Genomic DNA, 7500 nt, shown 5'->3' on the forward strand with positions numbered 1-7500 from the left:
AGGGAGGGGTCCTACAGCCCTTTCTTAGAAAGGCAAGGGCGGGTCCATCAGGACGACATGGCCATCTCACCCAAAAATAGATTTTTCGCTTCGCTCAAAATCCGTTTTTTGGGCTCAAGCCATGTCGTCCTGATGGAAGTATACCAGAGCATTACTGTATCTGTGGATTCTCAGAACGTACCGTACTCCCCGGATGTAATTTTTCCCGGTCGACTAGACCTAGAAACCTAAGATGTTACCGTTATACACCTTTTCAACTAACTATAAACCATGTTAGAGCTTCCTGCCCCCTACAGGGAAGAGTCCTACTAGACTCTGGAAAAGTCTCGAAGAGTACATATACCTATGTATGAATACCAGGCAAGCTAATATAGTGGTCTCGCCCTATATTAAGTGAAGCATAGTTTGTAAAGAACCACTGCGTCAATATGAAATATCGACCAGTTCTCCGCACAATACTTGTATTGGACAAAGGTTTATATCCGCATAGGAGGAAACTAGTAAAACCGCCATCGTCCCCTTATGGGACGGGGTCCTCCCGTTAAGGGAAAGCATAAACCAATGCAACATAGCTTGCATAAAGGAACAATTCTATTAGAATTATCCCAGATAAGGTACATACAATGAATGCTCAATTATACCAATAAATTGACACAGGTGAAGGAGACGCAAGGTTCTCAAGAACAAGTTCATTGACAGACAATAAACAGACAGGTTAACCACAATTATATATATATATATATAAGAAGAGGATAACCCAAAACTTTAAGCATAAGTATGATAGTAAACAGAACTGTTTATCTGAAAGAAAACACATTAAATGCCACTTTTAAGATACCGAGGTATCAAAGTCATAAAAGTCTGTATTACAAATCAATGACATTAGCGTTAGAAACGCTCGGCACACATGTCTGCACTTATGCTAGGTTCACCTTTGGAAATGGAACAGTCTACATGGGCAACTCAGTGCCCTCACTTAGTTTGTAGTACGGTATGTAACTACACACTCACCCTGGAATTAATCGTCCCAATTAAAACCACTGTTCCTCGCAGAGTTAAACAGTAGGGTTAACGACGCGACCCACTGCTACCACAGATCTCTTTAGTTCCTCTACTTGCTTCGCATAGTGGCGAAAGAACACTCTGGAAGACTTCCAGCCAGTGTATGAACGGAGATGTTCAAAATCCATACAATTAAAGAAATTTAAGGATGAGGCAACTTTCCTCTGATCGTGACCTGCGGGTGTACTGTCAGGATCCGCTCTGCGAATAAAATATGTGATTTTCGCTCTGAGTTGATTCAGAGATAAATTTGAGCCTGATGTTTCTCCCCTGAATAGTTGACCACCCTTGAAGTCTGAAGTTCTATAAAGATAGACCTTTAGGCATTCTACTGGACATAGAGATGCATCTTCTTTCAGAGGGCAGATTCTCCAGGGACCCCACCTGTTGGTGGGTAACTCATTCTTGGCGAGAAACGTAGGATCCGGAAACAGGTTCAGTTCTCCCCCATCCAGGAACTGAACACGACCTGCCTCTCTCGAGAGGGCTACAATCTCACTAACCCTGGCCCCGGACGCGAGTGCAAATAGGAAAATAACTTTTTGTGTCAAATCCTTTAACGCACATTCTTCATTGCACAACAGAGAAGCGAAATGAAGAACCTTGTCTAAAGACCATGAAATGGCCTTTGGAGGTGCTGAAGGTCTGAGCCTAGCGCAGGCTTTCGGAACTTTATTAAAGAACTCGTTACCTAGGTCGACCTGGAAGGCATATAGAATGAGTCTTGTCAAAGCAGACTTACACGCTGAAATCGTGTTAGCTGCCAATCCTTGACCATGGAGGTGGATGAAGAAAGATAAGCAGAAGTCTGTCGAGATCTCCTGCGGATTCTTCGCCTTGACAAAGGCCACCCATTTTCTCCAAGATGACTCATATTGCCTTCTAGTAGATTTGCACTTATATTCCTCTATGAAGTCTATGCTGGCTTTCGAAATCCCGAAACGCTTTCTCACCGCTAGGGAGAGAAAATCATGAGCAGCAGGGTCCGAGTTTTCTGTAATGAAGCGCAGACAGTCGACTTCTGGACTCGCTGGGTCAGAACTGGATCTGGTAGCGGTACAAACTTCAGCTGTAGTTCCAATGCCAGGGGGAACCACACGCTGTTCGGCCACTTCTGGGCTACTATTGCCGCTACCCCCTTGAAGGATCTCAGTTTGTTGAGGACCCTCAACAGAAGGTTGTGAGGAGGGAACAGATAAATCCTGGACCCTCTGTTCCAGTTGAGGGACATCACGTCCACTGCTTCCGCTAAGGGTTCCTCGTACGGGGACACGTACAGGGGCAACTTCTTGTTGTCTTTCGTCGCAAAGAGGTCTATCTGCAGTTCTGGGACTTGATTCAGAATGAAGGAGAATGATCCTGCGTCTAAGGACCATTCCAACTCTATCAGTGTGAACCTGGATAGAGCGTCCACTGTCACATTGCGGACTCCTTGAAGGTGAACTGCCGACAGGTACCACTTCTTCTTTTCCGCCAATCGGAAGATGGCCAACATCACCAGGTTGAGAGGTGGTGACCTCGATCCTTGTTGATTCAGGCATCTCACAACTACCTCGCTGTCCATCACCAACCTTATGTGGATCGAGTGACGCGGGGAAACTTTCTTTAAGGTAAGGAACACTGCCATAGCTTCTAGAAAGTTTATGTGAAAGGTCATGAATAGCTTGGACTAAGTCTCCTGGACTTTTTTCCGATGAGAGTGACCTCCCCATCCCTCCTTCGAGGCGTCTGAGTGAATCGTCACCGACGGGGGAGGTGGCTGAAGAAGAACAGACTTCTTTAGAAGTCTGGCTTGGGACCAAGGCCTGAGAAGAGTACGTAGCCGAACCGGAACTGGTCTTCTCAGATCTCTTCGCACGATTGATGCAAAATTTCTCCAAACTCCGGTTGCATCCTTTAGCCGTGCTCTTAGCACTGGATCTGTCACCGAAGCAAACTGGAGAGAGCTCAGTACCCTCTCTTGTTCGCGTCTTGATATCCTTTCGGAATCTAGAAGTCTCTTGACAGAACCGGCTATCTCCTTCCTTTTCTTCGTCGGGATGGAGAAACGGTGTGACAAAAGGTCCCAGTGGATTCCCAGCCACTGGAACTTTTGAGATGGAGAAAGTCGAGACTTTTATCTGTTGATCTTGAAACCTAGGTACTGTAGTAACTAGATCACTTGACTGGAAGCTTGCAAGCATTCTGTCTCGGATGCTGCCCACACCAACCAGTCGTCCAGGTAGGCTACTACCTGAATTCCCTTTAGGCGTAATTGTTTGAGAGCTACGCTCGCAAGCTTCGTAAAAATCCTTGGGGCTATGTTTAGCCCGAATGGCATGGCTCTGAAGGCGTATAGTCTTCGTTGTAGCCTGAACCCTAGGTAGGGGGAGAGTCGACGGTTGATTGGAATGTGCCAATAGGCGTCTGACAAGTCTATAGAGACGAAATATGCCCTCTTGGGCAGTAAGGTCCTTATGTGTTGCAGTGTTAGCATCCTGAATTTGTAATACACTATGAACTTGTTGAGTGGCGACAAGTCCAGAATGACTCTGAGCTTTTCCGAGTCTTTCTTGGGAACACAAAACAGCCTCCCTTGGAATTTGATGGACTTCACCTTTCGGATCACATTTTTCTCCAACAGTTCTTGAACGTACTCCTCCAGAACGGGGGTGGAGTGTTGGAAAACCCGAAGGCCCAGGGGTGGAGTGCTGTACCAGCTCCAGCCCAGTCCATTCTTGAGTAGGCTGTGGGCCCAGGGATCGAAGGTCCACCGATCCCGAAATTTCAGAAGTCTCCCTCCTACCGGTATCATCCCACTTGGACTGCCGTCCCGAGGTCTTGCCTCCCTGACCACGACCACCCCTGAATCCCCTTCCCCTTGAGGGGTGCCCAGACGAGCCTCTGGCTGCCCCTCTAGGCTTTGCTCGAAAGGAAGTAGACTGCCCTTCGAACGATGGGGTGAATGCCGTGGACTGTGTCGACACGGCCTGGGGTACCCACTGAAAAGTGGTCGGGGTTTGTGCCACGATCTGGGGCACTGGAGGCAATGGCAATTGCAGTTGCTGTTGCTGTCTAAAAGGCTTGGCTGGCCGAGACGGTAGCCTAGTCCTCATAGTCTTCCTCTTTGGTTGAGGACCTTCATCCGGGGAAGACTTTCTTTTGATAGCCAGGCCCCACTTCTGGAGAAGGTTTCTATTCTCCAAGGCGGCCTTATCTACTACTTCTTTGAGCAAATCGGTAGGGAAAAGGTCTTTGCCCCAAATGTTGGAGGAGATTAGTTTCCTTGGCTCGTGCCTCACCGTAGCCGAGGTGAACACGAACTCCCTACAAGCTCTCCTCGCCTTGACGAAGCCATAAAGGTCCTTCGTCACTGTGGCCAGATGAGTCTTGGCCACCACCATGAACATCACATGGACCTTGGGGTCACTTGCCATCGTCTCAAGAGTAGTCTGAAGAGACATTGAGGCAGCCAGTCTTTCTTTTGTCTCGAACTCTCTCTGCAAGAGAAAGTCAGACAGCCTAGGGAGGTCCTCGCCGAACTGACGTCCGGCGATATCAGTCTCCAACTTCCCAACTGAGAACGTAAGATGGACGTCCTTCCAGTCTTTGTGGTCCATAGGTAGGGCCAGCGACAAGGGTTTACACTCCTTCAGGGAGGGGCAAGGCTTGTCGGCCACGACTGCTTTTAGTACAGCCGCAAACCCTTTCTGTAAAAAGGGGAAGGCTCTAGCAGGAGAGGACACAAAGGAAGGGAGCTTCTTGCTCAATGCAGCTACTTTTGAGTTAGAGAAGCCCCTCTCTTTCAACGAGGATGAAAGCAGAGATTGAGCCCTAGTATGGTCCATCACTATGACCTCCTTCGGCTCTGTCTCCTCCTTTGAAGCTGGTTCCTTCCTCAGCCAGACATAACAGTCCGGATATGATGCCTTGCTGGGCCAGAATTCCACCTCCTCTAGGGGAACTGAGCCCAGCTTATCCGAGATGACGATCTTTCCAGTCGTCATTGGCATGTGCTCAGCATACCTCCATGGGTTAGCATCTGAGCACAAGGGAAGGTCTTTCACATTGAGCCTTTTCTGGGGCCCATGTGATTCTGCAAGGGACTGCATCCGCCGTTCCATAGCAGCCGCCTTCTCCTGATTCTTCTTCTGCATTTGTTGGATCATTCCAACAATCGAAGAGAGGGCCTGTCCCAGCTCTACTGGGAGAGCGGCCGATGTTGAGGGAATAGGCTCCGGAATCTGAACCGGAGTAGCCGACACCTCATCGACCTCTTCCTCTACGACGTCCGGGGCTTGAACTTCATCCTGGCCTTCTGCCAGGAGGTCTTCTTCCAAACGCTCGTCCACGTCAGACATCCTGTCATCTAACTGGATGTCTTGCATCGCGACCGCGACTTCAGCATCCACCTGGATCTGACCTTGGGGGATCTCCTCTTGAGGCTGGGGAATCACTGCATCAGCTGATGCCTTAGGGAAAAGATACGCCCTCATCTTCTCACTTGGAAGATAAGGGCCAAAGGTGTTCTTTTGGAAGCCCCTCACCCAGGTACGAAGCTTCTCCCTTGCTATATCCCTTGATTCTGCCGTCCTAGGGGAATCAAAGGCCTCAGTAATCAGGTTAGTGCACACAATACATACCTGAGGGTCCCAATACTGGAGATCATCCTTGGAGACAGCGCATGCTGCGTGTCTCCTACAAAACTCATGTCCGCAGAGGTTCTTGCTGCGGACGTTGCAGAAAACATTTCCGCACTTCGAAGGGTCCCCCTGTAAAGAGAAGAAATTTCCATGAGTATCAAGTGAACTATGTATCACTGGATATGCATAGTATAGCATAACAATTCATAAAGGAAAGACACACACTTGTGTTTCCCTCACAACCCATTGTTGCAGCCTTCCAGATAATAAAATCAAATGGTTAATCTCTTCTTGAGTAACCAATGCAAGGTTTCCAAAGGAAACAGGTGGAGCTCACACCTAAGCAATGATTTTAAAATCCTGGATAATAGACAGGAAAGAACTCACTTTCCTATCTGTAGGGCAACAGCAAAGGACTGTGCAAGAAAACACAAAAGTGTTAGAACACACAGTGCTGTACCAAAACCCATATCATAGTTTTCTTCTTACTGTATATGTTATACTGAAGAATACTAGTACAGTATAGGAGGATACGTGCCGGCCGGCACTTGCCGGCCGGCACACACCATAACTAGCTTTAAAGTATACTACTTAAAAGCTATAAGGCGGCAGAACTCTGGTTCAAGTGCATGTGCCGGCTGGCAGTAACTGCCGGCCGGCAACAGCCAATGTCGGCCGGCAATGGCTGCCGGCCGGCAACTACACAAGGTAGTGCCCAGCTGCCGGCCACACTCTTGGTGACCGGCAGACAAGGGCTGACATTAGCCGGCTGGCAAAGGTACAGGACCGATGCCAGCCGGCAGCAAAAGAACCAAAGGACTACACCCGCCCGGCTGCCGGCCTCATAGGCCGGCAGCCGGGTCGGGTACAGCACTAGAAGAAAAATAGGATGGATGTCGGGATAAGAGAGTACACTACCTCCAAGCCCGGCAATCCGAAAGAGTGCATATAAGGAAGGGGAGAATATAATTCAGGCTTCCTGACCAATGCCGTCTGGCTCTACAGGCAGGCATGGATGAGGGACCAAGGGAGGTCCGGGCAGCACTCAAAATATAAGACCCTTGCCGGCCGGCAGCTCTGCCGGCCGGCAGGGGGCTAAGTCAATTCCACATCCTAATCTATTCTAGGTCCAGATGTAGAACGACGTACAGTACTGTAATGGCTAGGCCATTACGGAGATAGAGGGGGAAGGGACAAAAGAGGGTCCTACCAACCTTGCTTTAGTGACGGATCACCCGCAGCCAAGAAACTTATCTTATCCTAAGGGAGATCCAAGGGGGGAGGCCAGCAATACTTGCCAGCTCCCAGAGCACCAAAGCAAGGAAGGTGTTGCCACTCCCAGGGAAAGAAACTTATCCTCCCCGAGAACAGCAACAAGGACTAGTCTGGTAGATCACAAAAGAAGGAATCATATCCACAGAAACCTTCGGTAGTGACCTAAGGAGGCTAAGCCACCTTTGTCTGTGTCAGGCCAGCGAGGGAGACTCTACCCCAAGCCAGACAAACACAGACTCAGACTAAAAAACTCTGTTGTTCTGTCCCTCTTTGAACCAGACTTACTGGAACAGGAAGGTACAGTAACATCCCAGTATAGTTTTATCGAAAATAAATTCGGAAAAAACCACTTAGGGATAAGCCCAAGGCTTAAACAGAGGGAAAGGGATTGCAGACCTTCTCCGAAGAAAAGAAAGCAACCGGGGAGTATGAAAAAGTATACTAAGGCTCCATAAGCATCTTAGCCTAGTCACCAAGAGAATCGATTACCTAAATCACCGAAACTCACTCGTATACTATCTTGGAAATATTCCACACAATC

Source organism: Palaemon carinicauda, chromosome 19 (assembly GCF_036898095.1).
Source record: "Palaemon carinicauda isolate YSFRI2023 chromosome 19, ASM3689809v2, whole genome shotgun sequence".
Taxonomy (NCBI): domain Eukaryota; kingdom Metazoa; phylum Arthropoda; class Malacostraca; order Decapoda; family Palaemonidae; genus Palaemon; species Palaemon carinicauda.